The following is a 16,798-nucleotide window of genomic DNA, read 5'->3' as shown; positions in this document are numbered from 1 at the left end:
TAGACATGAAAGGTCACCGACAAGGGGTACTGAAAGGAAACTGGTTTGGGACTATTCAGCTACATCACAGACATATCAAGATGAGTCAGAAGTAGGTTTGAACCAGGGAGAAGCGCTCGGAAAGGTGTTTAATATGCTGAAGCAAATTCAATCTGAAGCAAGATCTACAAGCCGGAAAACAAGGCAGGACTACAGGAGAATACAATCGACGCTCAGGAAGACTAACAAATTATATGAAGGCTTAGCAGGGAGAGTCTCTGAGGTCGAGGAGAGAACAGGTAAAATCGAGGATGACTTTCGTAGCTTCAGTGAATTTAAAGAACAACAGGAGAAGAAAGCAGATGACATTCTATGGAAAATGGAGGATTTTGAAAATCGCCAAAGGCGAAACAATGTACGCATTTTGGGAGTGGCAGAAGGGCTGGAAGGGCAAGATCCAAGGGGTTTCGTGATTAAGTTATTAAGGGGGGCATTCCCGGAGTCCCAGTGGCAGTGGGAGGCAGAAGTACAAAGGGCTCACAGGTTCCCCTTTTTCCAGAGGAAGGTATACGGAGCCGAGGGTGGGTCAAAACCCCCACCTCCCCGAGCAATTTTGGTCTATGTTGGGAACTTTTTACTCCGTGAGGAACTCATCCAGAAAGCTAGACCAGATAGCAAAAGGTCAGTGGAGGGTGTTACATTCTTCACGAGACCAGATTTCTGTCATGTGACAGTAGAAAGGAGGTGGAGACTCAGAAGATTGATCTCGGAGTTTCAGGCTCTAGGCTCAGAAGCATATCTGTTATTCCCTGCCAGGTTGAAAGTAGTTACGAAAGGCAAGGTCAGGATGTTCATATCAGAGGTGAAAGCGCAGGAGTTTATTCAGGACTTGGAAAGGGCGAAGAAAGAGGGGCGATGAGGGATAAGTATTTCATTTTCTTTTTTTTTCTTTGAGAAAGGGGGAGACACAGTATAGGAGACGGGAGAGGGGTGCGACTAACTCAATCAGGAAGCGTCCACACATAGGTCATGAGTGACCTATTTGCCTGTAAGGGGAGGGGAGGGGGGGTCAGGCAGGGGAGGTGGGGGGGAAGGGAAAGCAAAAAACAGTTGAAGCATATGATTCTGATAAAACAATTAGCACACATTGACTACGCATTTTGGTTGTTGTTTAAATTGTTGTTTAAGTTTTTTTTTGGTACAGCAGGAGGGGCTGGCGTGAAGTCAGTAACGTCAGTAGGGTTAGGAAGAGTTGGTTCTTTTTTCAGCATTAAATGGCATGTAAGATAGTTTCATTAAATGTATGTGGCTTGAATGACCCAAGGAAGAGGACAAATGTAGCAGCGTACTTAAGAAATCTGCAGGCAGATTTAGTATGTTTGCAAGAAACACATATAGAGGATAAACAGATCTACTTAATGAATCAACTGGGTCTTGATGTACTTGCAGCTAGTAGACAGGGATCCAGGACAAGGGGAGTTGTTATTCTGGGGAGAAGGAGAGAAGTGACTGTTATAAAAAAGAAAGAGGATCGCTGGGGAAGATGGGTTATCACGGAATTAAAAGTTAAAGGGCTCAAACTCACATTAATAAATATCTATGGCTCTACTGAGGATGATTCAGAGATCTGGGAGTTTTTAGATTTAGAAATGGCACAGTGGCCTGAACCTATAATTTGCTGTGGCGATTTTAACATGCATGATCCTACCAGTTCTTTTATGGGTACAGGAGCAGTATATAAGGGCAGGAAGAAAAAAGTACACAGAGCCATTACTAATATGGTCAAAAACAATCTTCTGGTAGATCCCTGGATAATGCAACACCCGTTTTTAGACGGTAGTACCTTTTTCTCGGCACCTCACCAGGTGTTGGTAAGACTAGATTACTTTTTAGTTTCTAGGTCCCTGGTTCACGCGACTCAGGTTGAGAAATATCCAAGAACATTATCTGATCATAGTCCATTGTCATTATCAATCAAGGTTGCGCAAGTACGGAGAACGAGGTCCACATGGACGTTTGAGAGGAGTCTGCTCCAAGATCTTGAATATAGGAAACATATGGTAGAGTGGATCAGGATTTTTTGGGAGATTAATCACGGGACAGCTTCTGTAGGGCAGACCTGGGATTGTTTTAAAGCAGGCATTAGAGGAGAAACTCTAAGCTATGTGTTGAATAGTCGCAAGAAAGAGAGGTTGAGGTATGAAACCTTTCAGCAAAAATTAATCATAGAGGAAGGTAAACTAGTCTCTGCAGTAAGTTCTAAGTCCAGCTTGGAAGATATAATACTGACAATAGTAGCTCTTAAGGCGGACGCAGTTGAAAGCCTCTCGAAAAAGTCTGCTGAAAAATATTTGGCTAAGAAAGAAGAACTATATGAATGCAGCGAGAAGGTGGGTCACATACTTGCGGTTAAAACCAGGCAGCAAAGAGCGGATGCTGAAATAAAAGAGATATTAGATACAACGGGCACCATTGTTACAGGCTCAGATCAGATAAGAGAGGTTTTTAGAGGATTTTACGAAAAACTGTATACACAGGGTAATACTGAGGATATGGAGGAAGTTAGGAACTATCTTGGAGGGGTGAGAGCATCAAGAGCTACAAAAGAAGAAGGGGAAATGTTGGACTCTACCCTATGTATGGAGGAATTTATAGATGCATTAAATAACTTACCAGCAGGAAAGGCATCAGGACCCGATCAAATCCCGGTCGAATTTTATAAAGTATTCCGTGATTGCTTGTTGGTTTATATGTTTGAAGTTATGGTTCATGTGCAACAAGGAGGGCTGTCACCAGATTCTTGGCGCGGCGCAGATTTAATTGTTATTGCCAAAAAAGGGAAGCCCGCAACCCTCCCGGGATCCTACAGACCCATCACACTGATGAACTCAGATAGCAAGGTCTACTCTAAAATGTTGGCAAAGAGACTAGCAGGCTGTATTGAACATTTGGTGAGCCCGTCACAGCATGGTTTCATACCTGGGAAGGGTACCACTCAGCACATTAGGACGCTAATTACTACGATTGATGTGGCAGATGTTACAGGCGACCCTTTTTCAGCATTGTTTTTAGACGCCGAGAAGGCTTTTGACAGGGTCGCCTGGGACTATCTATGGGAAACTATGAGGTGGTGTGGTATCGGGCCAGGCTATATACGCGCTATACAAGCTTTATATAGAGAGCCAGAGGTCAAAATTAGAGTAAACGGAGGGCACTCGGATTCAATACAGGTACAACGGGGGACACGCCAGGGCTGCCCATCTTCACCATTACTGTTTGCTCTGTACATGGAGCCACTACTACGTAAATTAGAGGAAAACCAGGCTATTCAACCCGTCTCATTCAATGGATGCACTGTAAAAATTTTGGCCTACGCTGACGACGTGGCTATTTTGACTCCAAATCCAGATATGGCTATGGCTGGGGTAGAGGCAGAGGCGCATGAGTTTGGGTTGTTATCAGGTTATAATCTAAATAAAACTAAAACACAGATCATTCTGAATAGATTTGCAACAAGTTTAGATAGCAGGGTGGTCAGCAAGGCAATCTATCTAGGCATTGATGTTACTGTAAAATTGGAGGACTTAGTAGAGCAAAACATCGAACCGTTGCTTACTAAGGTAAAAAAAGATTTGGAAAGAATAAACAATTTACATCTTTCTTTGGTTGGAACTACAAACGTGCTGAAAATGATAGTCCTGCCTAAATTTTTGTATTTATTTAGGTCAATACCTCTGGTTTTTGACAACAAATGGTTTAACAGATTGGAAAGCTTGGCCAATGGATTTATATGGGCAAGAGGGAAAACTCGCAGGGCATATAAATTCATTTCCCTGCCAAGGGATAGAGGGGGGTGGGGAGCACCAGATTTTAGATTATATTTTTTGGCGGCAGCACTCCAGTATATGCAGGGATTAATTGGAGGAGGTGGCGGGACATCACAGACCATGAATATGTCAATTGAAACGTACACAATGATATTGGGTCAAAACGCTGTCAATGGATTCCTGTACTATACGGATTTGGGGTACCTTAGAAGGCAGCCGTACAAAACCCTAAGGGCAGCACTTAAAGTCTGGAGTATTTTTTTAAAGAAATCAGGCATGGGTAGATTTAATAGGTACACCAGAGTCTACAAGAACAAATCATTCCCTGAAGAAATCTTTTCTGATGCATTAATGGCAGAATGGGAGGGTAAAGGGATACAGCAAGTTGGGGACTTAGTCAAATCAGAGGGCATAATTCAATTCGAGGACTTGATTAGAATATATAAAGTAAACAGAAGGGACTTCTTTAAGTATCTTCAGATCAGGAGTTTCCTTAGGAATAAACAAGGAGGCCCGCTGGGTTTTCAGCCAACTGAGCTGATGGAAGGGCTAATTACAGGGGAGGAATACTCTATTAGGCTAATATATGTTGTACTGGCAAAAACCAGACTTGATGATCTAGATAAACATAGGGCCAAATGGGGGGAAAGGATAGATGCCACACCCGAATCATTTAACGTTTCACTGGAGCTAGGTCGGTCTATCCTATGCTCCGCCCCCTTGCAATCCCAACATTACAAAACGCTATTCTCGCTATACCACACCCCAGCCAGGATCGCGAAGTGGGGGGGTACGGAAGGCACTACGTGCCCCAGGTGCAACTCCACTGAGGCAGATATCGTCCACATGTTTGCCACTTGCCCTCAACTATACACACTAATCAAGGATGTAGAAAACTTTTTATCCAATTCATTAAAGATCAGGTTAACCTTCTCGGTCGGTTTAATTATGCTGGGTGTGGATATTGGAAATGAGTATGCGGATTCAGGGGACGAAATGTTTTTGTTTATGGCAGCGGCTGTCTTTAGATTAATGTTAGCCAGGGTATGGTTAGATAAGAATCCCCCGTCTTTGCAAACATGGTTGTCAAATCTTATTGCCATTCATAACTTAGAAAAGTACATATATGCAAGAAAGGGTAGGAGTGGGAGAGTACGAGGTATTAAGATATGGGGACCTTTGGAGAAATGGAGAACAGGAATAGGTTGATTTAGTTTTTTACTGACGTAATATGATGGTGTCTACTATACTATATAACTTAATATACGATATGTTTTCCCCCTTTCGGGGTTAAATAACTTTAATGTGAAATTTATTTGGATTGTACTGTAAGACGAACAAATGTAGGAACAAAATGCTGTATTTTTGGTTTTTCTTCTATTTTTCTGTAATGTGTGCTTTTTTCTTACTTGAAAGATAAAATAAAAGATATTTAAAAAAAAAAAAAAGAAAATGTATCAAGTCATTCTGCTCCTCTCCACTGTATAGCCGACGACCTAATTCTGTGGAGTTGCTATACAACCAGCGGTGCTGCGCCGTTTCCTGTACCATCTTGGGAAATTCAAAATGGATGTCCCTCCTGCCTTCGCAAACGAGCCGGGCCACTTAGAACTATTTCGCCAGAGGATGCTTGACTACTACGGCATCTTACCACTCTCGACTTTGAATACTTCATATCGATTATCATTTCGATATTCGCATTTCACCTGTGTGCAGCCTGTATTTCATTGCCTGAGCTGTGATTTCACGTGGGCCCTGGATTTATGTCTCTGCAATTTGGTACCTCCTGAACCGAATTACAATCACCTCATGAATCCGTTACTTGATCATGAACAGCTTTGTTACAATGGAGGGTTTATGGCCTTTGCAGCGATACAAGGAGTTCTGGGTCATTGGAATATATTCGCAGTGGCGCAAGATTTCCTAACAGAGAGCTACATCGAAAACCCACCGAGCTGCCCTATGATGGTAAAAGACACTCCAATAATGACAGATCATGAATGCTCCTTTCATCTTCTCAATTGGATGGCTGACATGTTTTCAGATGATAACAATGATTTCATGTTAGAGGCACTTGCTGCATACTTTGCCTACACAATGGACGCTTAACTCTTTCCTAACAGCGAGCTACATCGAAAACCCACCGAGCTGCCCTCTGATGGTAAAAGAGGCTCCGATTATAACAGATCATCAAGTACTGCTTTACTCTTTTCCATTGGATAGCTGACATACTTTCAAATGATAAAACTGATTTCCTGTTACAAGCAGAAACTACCTATTTTGCCTAAACAATGCTTCAATAACTCTCAAACAAGCCATTGACGTCCTCATTTCCTTTTGGTTTTCTATATTCTTCACGTTCTTTTCCATATTTTCTTTTGAAGAACAGACCTATTTGCTTTACTAACAGTGGACATTATGATTTCGTGTTATTAGACAGCTGATTCATAAAGTAATGATGTATAACCACTTGCATTTTCATATATCGTTCCTAAACTGAAAGGCCAGAAACCTTCTTCCATTTATTAAAATATAGTATACTTCCTTATAAGAGTGTACAATGTTTTTTTCCAACTATATTCATTTTTCTTCAACTATAGCGTTTGTATTCCATGTACTACTGACAATACCAATTACTGTGTTTTTTGCAATTTCTGTACTCATATTACATAATGATTTGCCTTTAAAACAGTACATTTCTAAATAAACATTTCAAATATTCACGGTTTCTCTTTTAATCCATAATCTCAACTGAAATGATTTCATATTGAAAAACTATTCATGGGTTCCACATAACCTTAACTGTAGTCACTGAGGACCTTATTTATGAAGACCTACCGCCGCCAGTGCCTCATTTTTTAAAATGGGAAAAAGTAACGCACCGGTGGCGCAAGGCCTTCATAAATAAAGTCCTGAATGTTTTCTTTTCTCGACCTCACTTACTGATACTAGAACCTGCAAACCAATTACGGCCCGTGAACCCTTTCTTAGTAGGTCGCGCACCGTAAAGACAGTTATACCACTGTTAACATTTTTTTTTACTGTTACTAAGCACCGACACAGTTCCGCTTTACTCAGAGTTAATCACTGCTCCCACGCTTCTACAGGCCAGACGCTATGTCGTATTTCTCTCCTTATCACCCTTTCATCTCCACAATAACAAACAGTTGTCCGCCAGCCACCAGAGAACAGACTCAGATGCAGAGGCACCAAAGAGTGAACCCATCACCAACTGCCATCTCCGGCTGTTTCCATGGTTACACCTCATTCTGCACCTTGCTGAAGGCACAGGTCAAAAGTTCATCTCTCAACGTTCTACAGCAAACTAAGAACACTATTTTCCCTCCAGAAACTCCTGCCAATACACAGCTCTGTTACATGTCTTGTTTTTTCACACCCAATAGTACTTTTCGTTTAACATAAACATTGACCTGTTCACTCTCCACTTGTTACAATCAACCAATCATTTTTATTTTTTTAACCACACCCAGCCTCTTCCTTTTTCTTTATTTAAAATTTCAACTTCTAACTACCATTCCACTTCCAGAACCGATCGGAGGACGACTACAAATCCCTTGAAAATGAAGGTCTGGCTAATAGGACACAGTTATATTCACTGAAGTGAAAAATATGCAGTAAGCAGACGAATTTGCAACCTCAGCTTACCAAATGTACACATAACATGGATTTCCAAAAGAGGATTGAAATGTCACCAATTAATTCCATTGGTGAAAACTTTTATGCATCTCCCAGAACCAGACCTTATAATTGTGCACTGTGGTGGGAACGATGTAGGCACAATCACTGGGGTAGGTCTGGAAATGCTTCTAAAAGACACCTTTCGACAATTGATGACACTTTTTCCTCGATCTGCCTTGGTATATTCCAATATATGCCAAAGACAGAAATGGAATTGGTCCAATCACCATTGTGCACAATTTGAGAAAGCAAGGAGACATGTAAATAAATCTGTTTCTGCGTTCCTCAGAGATTATAGCATGGGTTCTATTTACCACAACAACGTGCGCTACCACATGCAAGACGTCTATAGGAGAGACGGTGTTCATTTCACGAATGAGGGAAACAGAATCTTCCTCTGCAACATCAGGCTCTGCATCGGTACTTACTTATAAATGCAGAAAAGACTCAATTAACACAAGGGCTCTTTTCAGCCACCTTATATCTAAGCACTCAAACTTCTGATTTACCTCCATTTTCACACTCTTGTAAATAGGTGTGCGCGACCGGGTGCGCGCACCCCGTATTTTTTTTTCGGGGAAAAATGATATCTTTTTGCGTTTAAGGGCCTTACTGCACACCCCAAGAAAACCTACGCAGGAAGACAATCTCTACCTTCTCCCCTTTCCATGTTTCAACGCTTTGAAATAAACAATATAATTACTCGCAGTGACAAAATGGCGGACAAAACTTCCTGATTTCCTTCGAATCGAACGTTAACAGACGTCACGCAGCCAAAAAAAATACCGCTCACGCGCAGCCGCTTGGGTGCGCGCACGTGTGCGCGCCTATAGATATATAATTGACTTTAACTTTAATTTTCTCAACAACTACTGAACGGATTTACACCATTCCAAAAAAAGCGTAATCTGCGAACAAGACTCTACAGTTTTGGCAAATTTCTTATAAATTCATTCACCTGTTCGAACTGTAGCCGAGTCTAAAGGTCCTATGGAAAATAACATTGAGAAAACACGTTTTGGGACCCCCCTTTTATCTCAGCCCCCACTTGACCAATCCCCCCCAAACTTTCAGGGAAGGAGTGCAGCGAACCTAGCCATCTTCTTTGAGAAATCCGCAAAGACTCATCCACCAGGGCCAAAGTTATTCCAAATAGAATGTTGAGGATTTCCTATGGAAAACAATCCTAACTATAACTACCTACTGGCGACCGCCAGTAGGTAATATATATATATATATATATATATATATATATATATATATATATATATTCTCAGCTCGGCCTCAGAAATTATATCATCCAAAGAACCGCACTTGTGGAACCAAAAGATTTAGCAGTGCTCACACCATAAGTTTAATCACAAATTGTTAACAGACGCGTTTCAGCATTACGCCTTCCTCAGTGTCAATTACATTGTGAGGACATGCCTGGGATATAGCGGCAAAACAATCATAAACATGGTAGACGGACTACCTCAGTTTAACGGGCGCGCCATCTTGGAACATGTCAATACAGTTCACAGTTTGGTGCACATTACCCCTGTATGGAAACAAATCAAATCTTGCCGTGGATCGGCATGGTACCCCGTGTGTACACATCCGGGGAGGATGTTGGGTGCTCTAAAATAAAGCCCCAGGCCAACGTTTCCAAAGTCCATCATGCCATGTATTGGCAAGTCCTATATTCCAGTTTAACTCCAGTGCACAATATATACAGTGTCCCCGTTCGCCCTTCACCCATCTTAGGATCAGTTTATCAAACCAAACAACATACTGCTGTATTCTCAAAGTCTATTGTGTATAAGTTCATGGGAAAATGCCAGGTTAGTTCTCTCATTAATTATTTCCCCAAGTGAACTGCCAGTTCCTCCCCATGATTAAGCCCCCTAGGAGCTTCGGTCATGAGGTCGATTATGTACCTTGACTCCAGGCGTCTCAATGTTTTTAACCTGTCCCCTCCTCTAGGATTTTCAGGTACAAAATCTAAGCCAAAGTACTGTTTATTTATTTTATTTATTTTGTCAATTTGTAGGGCGCGACAGCTACCCAAGAAGGGTTTCCCGGCGCCTAGACTCAGCTAGAACGAAAAGACAAAAAACGGAGGGGGGATTTGAGTGGATTACTGTTCATACAGCCAGGTCTTTACAAGCTTTCTGAAGCTATGGTGGTTATCTTCCTTCCGAATGTTTGGAGGAAGCGAGTTCCATAGGGACGGTCCAAGATAGGCAAAGGATCTGCCCCCTGATCTTGCACGTTTGAACCTTGGTATACAGAAACATGCTGCTGTCTGGGACCGGAGGTTTCTCTTTGGTGTGTAGAGGCAAGCAAGGGATTGGAGGTATTTTGGGGCTCCTCCAGTTTTTATTTTGAACATGTAGTTCAAAGCCTTGAAGCGAACTCTGTTCTCTATCCTGAGCCAATGAAGGTCCCGGCGGTGGTTCGAGACTCCAGCATTCCTGGGAATCTTGCACAGGAGTCTGACCGCGGCGTTTTGTGCCACTTGCAGGCGTCCAATGACAGATTTATTTGCGCCTAAGTATAGGATGTTGCCGTAGTCAAGCCTTGATGTGATAAGGGCATTGACTACGGTCTTCTGTGTTGACGAAGGCAACATCCACAGGATTTTCCTCAACCATCTGATTATGGTGAGGCACAATCCAGTAACTTTGCTGGCCTGCTTATCCATGGATAAGGCGTTGTCTAGTACAAAACCCAGATTCCGAGCATGGGACACCGGGGTAGGAAGGATGCCCATCTGTTCTGGCCAATGCGCGGGGTTCCAGAGTTCTTTGTTCTTTCCCAAAATCAGAATTTCCGTCTTGTCCCCGTTCAGTTTTAACTGGTTTGCTGTCATCCAGTTCAGTATTTTTAGTAGTCCTTCCTTGAGTAGCGACGGGGAGTGGGGACAAGAGTTAGACAGGGAGAAAATGATTTGGGTGTCATCGGCATAGTTCATGAGCGTTAGCCCTAGCTTCTCAACAAGTTCTACCAATGGTTTTAGATAAATATTAAAAAGCAGAGGGCTCATGATGGACCCCTGTGGCACTCCATGAGCTGCAGGTAGGGAGTCTGACTCGGCCTGTGCTGATGCGATCTGAAAGGTTCTGTTAGCCAGAAAGGATTTAATCCATTCCAGAGCCTTTCCTCTTATGCCATTTGTGTGTAGTTCTCTAAGGAGCGTTTCGTGGGAGATGGTATCGAACGCCGCGCTTAGATCCAATAGCACAAGTGCTACCGTTTGGCCTTGGTCAAGGAGTTGTCAGATATTTTCAGTGACACCTAACAGGGCGGTCTCCGTCGAGAACCCAGCCCTGAAACCGGATTGCGAAGGGTGGAGTAAACAGTTTTCTTCTGCAAAAGTGGCTAGCGTGGAGTGTACGTGTCTCTCGAGGCACTTAGAGAAAGCAGGGAGCAGAGATATAGGCCTATAGTTGGCCAGTGTTTCTGGGTTTGCATTAGGCTTTTTCAAGAGAGGTGTCACCATGGCGTGCTTCCATAAGGCCGGGACAGTGGCGAGGTCGAGGGACAAATTTAAAAGGTTGGCAATGATATTCAGGGACTGGTCATCCAATTGTTTTATAATTTTAATAGGGATGGGGTCCCTAGGGGAACCAGATTTGACAGATTTAAGGATTCCTTTGAGATTCTCCAGTGAGAGATTCGGCCAGGATTCCAGCAGGTTTTTGTCAACAGCAGTGGGTTGAGGTAGGCAGGGGTTAGATGGAAGGGGTGGGTCAGCGTTAGATATTTTGGTGTTGATGTCTGAGATAATTTTGTCAATTTTCTCAGTAAAAAAGCAAGCTAATGCCTGACATTGTTGAGTGCTTAAAGGGGGTGCAGCGGCTGCCTGCACGGGATGCACCATACACCAGTGACTCCATAGGATTAAGGAGGATTATGCAAAAGAACTGGCATATTCTGGGGACAGATCCAATACTGAAAGATGATATCCCAACCAAACCCCTGATCACGTACCGCAAAGCAAGGTCACTGAGAGACTCTCTGGTGAGAAGCCATTTCAAGAATGTGACTCCGAGAACAGGCAAAATTGCAGAGATGGGTGGGTTTTTCCCATGTGGGAAATGAAGGGCCTGCACGGGATGCAAGAGAGTACGGATATATGACATCCCAGGAGCAGGTATCACCAAACCTATCAAGAAATTCTTAACCTGCAGCACGAACTATGCAGTCTATTGCCTGATTTGTCCATGTGGGCTAAAATATATCGGGAGTACAATTCACCAACTCAAAATCAGGGTACTTGAACATCAAAGGGCAATAGAGAAAGCGGATCCCGCATACCCAGTTGCGAGACATTTTGATCTGGTTCACCAACGGGACAGGACCAAACTACAGTACTTTGGCTTAGATTTTGTACCTGAAAATCCTAGAGGAGGGGACAGGTTAAAAACATTGAGACGCCTGGAGTCAAGGTACATAATCGACCTCATGACCAAAGCTCCTAGGGGGCTTAATCATGGGGAGGAACTGGCAGTTCACTTGGGGAACTAATTAATGAGAGAACTAACCTGGCATTTTCCCATGAACTTATACACAATAGACTTTGAGAATACAGCAGTATGTTGTTTGGTTTGATAAACTGATCCTAAGATGGGTGAAGGGCGAACGGGGACACTGTATATATTGTGCACTGGAGTTAAACTGGAATATAGGACTTGCCAATACATGGCATGATGGACTTTGGAAACGTTGGCCTGGGGCTTTATTTTAGAGCACCCAACATCCTCCCCGGATGTGTACACACGGGGTACCATGCCGATCCACGGCAAGATTTGATTTGTTTCCATACAGGGGTAATGTGCACCTAACTGTGAACTGTATTGACATGTTCCAAGATGGCGCGCCCGTTAAACTGAGGTAGTCCGTCTACCATGTTTATGATTGTTTTGCCGCTATATCCCAGGCATGTCCTCACAATGTAATTGACACTGAGGAAGGCGTAATGCTGAAACGCGTCTGTTAACAATTTGTGATTAAACTTATGGTGTGAGCACTGCTAAATCTTTTGGTTCCACGAGTGCGGTTCTTTGGATGATATAATTTCTGAGGCCGAGCTGAGTGTTAATGCGGGTACCCATTACCGCAAACCGCACCCGCCCACGAGTGCCCTGACTTTCCAGTGGGACAGGGAGCGCGATATATATATATATATATATATATATATATATATATATATATATATATATATATATATATATATATTCACTGAAAAAACCATAGGTTTCACACCAGTTATAGTTAGGAATTAGCATTTAAAAAACCTATTAAATTCACTGAAAAAACCATAGGTTTCACACCAGTTATAGTTAGCTGGAAATTTTACTGATATAAAACCATTGAAATTCCCACGTTATAGTTAGATGGACTCACTATAACTTGCGCGTGCAATGCACTGCTGATGACATCACATATTACATCACTCATGACATGGTCAGTAACATCACTCATGACATCACTGATGACACCATCCAGTGAATGGGTGTCTTTCTGAAAAATAAATATATTTTATATATGTATATGTAAAAGTTGATGGAAGAATAAATGTTTAAGTAAGTGTCTAAATGGATGGTTTTTAAAAATTGATTGGTTAACTGGCTTAATAAGACATCATCAGCAGTGCATTGCACGCGCAAGTTATAGTGAGTCCATCTAACTATAACGTGGGAATTTCAATGGTTTTATATCAGTAAAATTTCCAGCTAACTATAACTGGTGTGAAACCTATGGTTTTTTCAGTGAATTTAATAGGTTTTTTAAATGCTAATTCCTAAATATAACTGGTGTGAAACCTATGGTTTTTTCAGTGAATTTCATAGGTTTTTTAAATGCTAATTCCTTTGTATATCGAGTTTCTAACCTTTTTTTTTTTTTACAATTTGCTGTTTTTTTTAAAGTATTCATGTTTTTTTTATATCATTTTTTTCTTTTGCGCTCTGGGTGCGCGCTCCGGGAAGCTTTCAGCTAAGCTCTCCGGTAAGCTTTTCCGTGAGCTCATCTGAAAGCGCACCCAGAGCGCAACTGTCGTTCGTGAAAAAAAATATGAATGAAAAGTTAATAATAATGCAAAACATTTAGTACCATACAAATAAAATTAGTTTTTTTTAATAAGGAAAATGATTATGCATTTCTGTAAAAGTTTGATGACGTCACTTCGGCGCGCAACGTAAGTGCCCTCGGAAGCGCCTACGTTCGCGGCGCATAAACGCACGCAAAAGCGCCTACGATCGCGCCACGTTTGCGCCCCGGAAGCGCCTACGATCGCGCTGTGTAAACGCACCGGAAGTGCTCCGGAGCGCGCAGCGTAAACGCGTCGGGTCATGTGACCCTAAAATAACACTTTTCATTGGTTGCTAACAGTTTTTTTTTTACAATGAATGAAATCCCCACCCATTTCCTTCACTTCTTCTTTCACTTTTGTGACTGAAAGACCTGCCTTTTTTGCTGTTCCATATTTCTTGATTAATCATTGCTGCCAGACCATCCAGCAGTGAAGATGACTCCAATGATTTCATTGATGAAGAGCCTCCTCAGCCGAAGGTCAAAGAACATTTCATCTGGAAATTTTTTAAGTTTCCAGCAGACCAGAAGAAGGTGAATGCACCAAAAGTAGAGTGCAGGATCTGCAAACAGGTCCTGTCACGGGGTAACCCCCCCAAAAAATACTCTTTTGGCAACTTCACCATGATTCGCCATGTGGAGAGGAGGCACCCCCAGAATTTTGCCCGGGAAAGTGTCAGGGCTCTGGCACAAGAGGTTCCCAGAGATGGGGCCTCTACATCAACAGGAGGAGCAACTTCTTCTGGGAGAGAACAATCGCAGGAGCAGGTGGCAAACATACAACCTGCATTTAACCATGGGGTCGTCAAATGCAGATACTGCAATCAACTCCTCACCTATGGGGAGCAAAGTGTCCTGCTCATGGTTCGAGCATTGGAGAACCATCGCTGCCCTTCCCACCCCTAATTTGTTTCTTTTCTTTTTGCTCCTGTTGAGCAGTTTCCATTCCCTGTTTTTGTTCCTGTTCAGTTAAAAGAAGAAAACCAAAAGTTCTTTTCAGAACTACCTCCAATTCTCATCAAAGAGCTATATTCTTAAAAAAATGAAGAGTAAGTGAAATATAGTGCATTGATAATTGAAAGGAGAATGAGTAAGAAAGAACAGAAAGGTATGAGAGAGGTGAAAGGAAGTGAAGTAGGAGGAATGAAAGAAGGTGAGTGTTAGAAAAGAAAGTTATGACACAGTGAATAAACTGGAGGCCTCATTTCTGAAAAGTGACGCATCGCTACGTGAAAACAGCGATGCGTCACTTTTCTGGACGCACTCCTTATGACATTCCAGATATGTCATATTTAATATATGACTAATCAATTCGCAAGGAGTTACAGATATGTCAGTATTTCTGACGTATCTGTAAACACAAAAGTAACGCATTGCTGGAGTGCGTCACAAAAGTGACGCAACTCCAGTAATGTGTCCTTTCACATGGAAAAAGCACCATGTGAAAGGTTTGCTGTGAAGCAGGCGCAAGATTTTGGCGCAACAGCATCCTAAAAGTGACGCACTGCGTCATTATTACCAAGCTTTTTGCAAGGGAACACCCCCTCTGCATGCATTATACCTGACACTATTTTTTTAAAAGTGACGCATCTAGGTACATGGGTCACTTTTTAAAACTCTGCGCCACATTATATCTGCATCAGGTATAATGTATGCAGAGGGGGCAATCCCTCGCAAAAAGCTTGGTAATAACGACGTACTGAAATCTATGAGATTTCTCTGCGTCACTTTTAGGATGCTGTTGCGTCAAAATCTTGCGCCTGCCTCGCGTCACTTTCATGTTTACAGATATGTGAGAAATACTGACGTATCTGTAACTCCTTGCAACATGATTCGTCATACATTAAATATGACACATCTGGAATGTCATAAGGACTGTGGACAGAAAAGTGACGCATCACACCAGCAGTGTAATAAAATGTGCCTCGTTGCACTATATTTAAAGGATGCAACAGCATCCTAAAAGTGACGCAGTGAAATCTCAAACATTTCACTGCGTCGCTATTACAAAGCTTTTTGTGGGGGAACACCCCCTCTGCATGCATTATACCTCACGCAGATATAATGTGGCGCTTGATTTTAAAAAGTGACCCATCTACCTAGATACGTCACTTTTTAAATATAACGCAACGAGGCACATTTTTTTACACCACTGGTGCGATGCGTCACTTTTCTGTGCGCACTCCTTATGACATTCCAAGTAACGCATTGCTGGAGTGCGTCACAAAAGTGACGCAACTCCAGTAATGCGTCCTTTCAAATGGGGAAAGCAGCATGTGAAAGGTCTTGCCTCAGTCTAACACCTGCTGTAAAGCAGGCACAAGATTTTGACGCAACAGCATCCTAAAAGTGACGCAGTGAAATCTCAAAGATTTCACTGCGTCGCTATTACAAAGCTTTTTGCGCGAGAACACCCCCTCTGCATGCATTATACCTGACGCTATTTTTAAAAAGTGACGCATCTAGGTACATGGGTCACTTTTTAAAACTCTGCGCCACATTATATCTGCGTCAGGTATAATGTATGCAAAGGGGGCATTCCCCCGCAAAAAGCTTGGTAATAACGACGTACTGAAATCTATAAGATTTCTCTGCGTCACTTTTAGGTTGCTGTTGCGTCAAAATCTTGCACCTGCCTCGCATCACTTTTATGTTTACAGATATGTCAGAAATACTGACGTATCTGTAACTCCTTGCAACATGATTCGTCATACATTAAATATGACACATCTGGAATGTCATAAGGAGTGCGCACAGAAAAGTGACGCATAACACCAGCAGTGTAAAAAAATGTGCCTCGTTGCACTATATTTAAAAAGTGACGCATCTAGATAGATGCGTCACTTTTTAAATATTGCATAACAATGCGCATTTTTTTACACCGCTGGTGCGTCACAAATTGACGCACAGGAGGCGCAAAACTAGCAGCGCAAGGCCTTCATAAATATGGTCCTGGATTTTCCCCGTGCTTCGTTGGTGCGCGTACCATGCGCTTCCCCCGCGCAAAACGAAAAAAAAAAAAATGTAATGCCCTGCAGGACCCTATTTTAGCCCCTACATCAAACCTAGGGGGTCAGAGGGGGTCTACTCTTCCCCCTTATGGTCATTTGCCCCTTTTTTTTTCAAACCCCTTGTGTCTTGATTTTACCGAGACACAAGATGGCGGCCGCTCCAGACTGTTTAGAATGTTTACAGACACCCAAGAGCCAATCAGC

Source organism: Lissotriton vulgaris, chromosome 12 (genome assembly GCF_964263255.1).
Source record: "Lissotriton vulgaris chromosome 12, aLisVul1.2, whole genome shotgun sequence".
Classification (NCBI taxonomy): domain Eukaryota; kingdom Metazoa; phylum Chordata; class Amphibia; order Caudata; family Salamandridae; genus Lissotriton; species Lissotriton vulgaris.
This window is presented reverse-complemented; position numbering follows the sequence as displayed.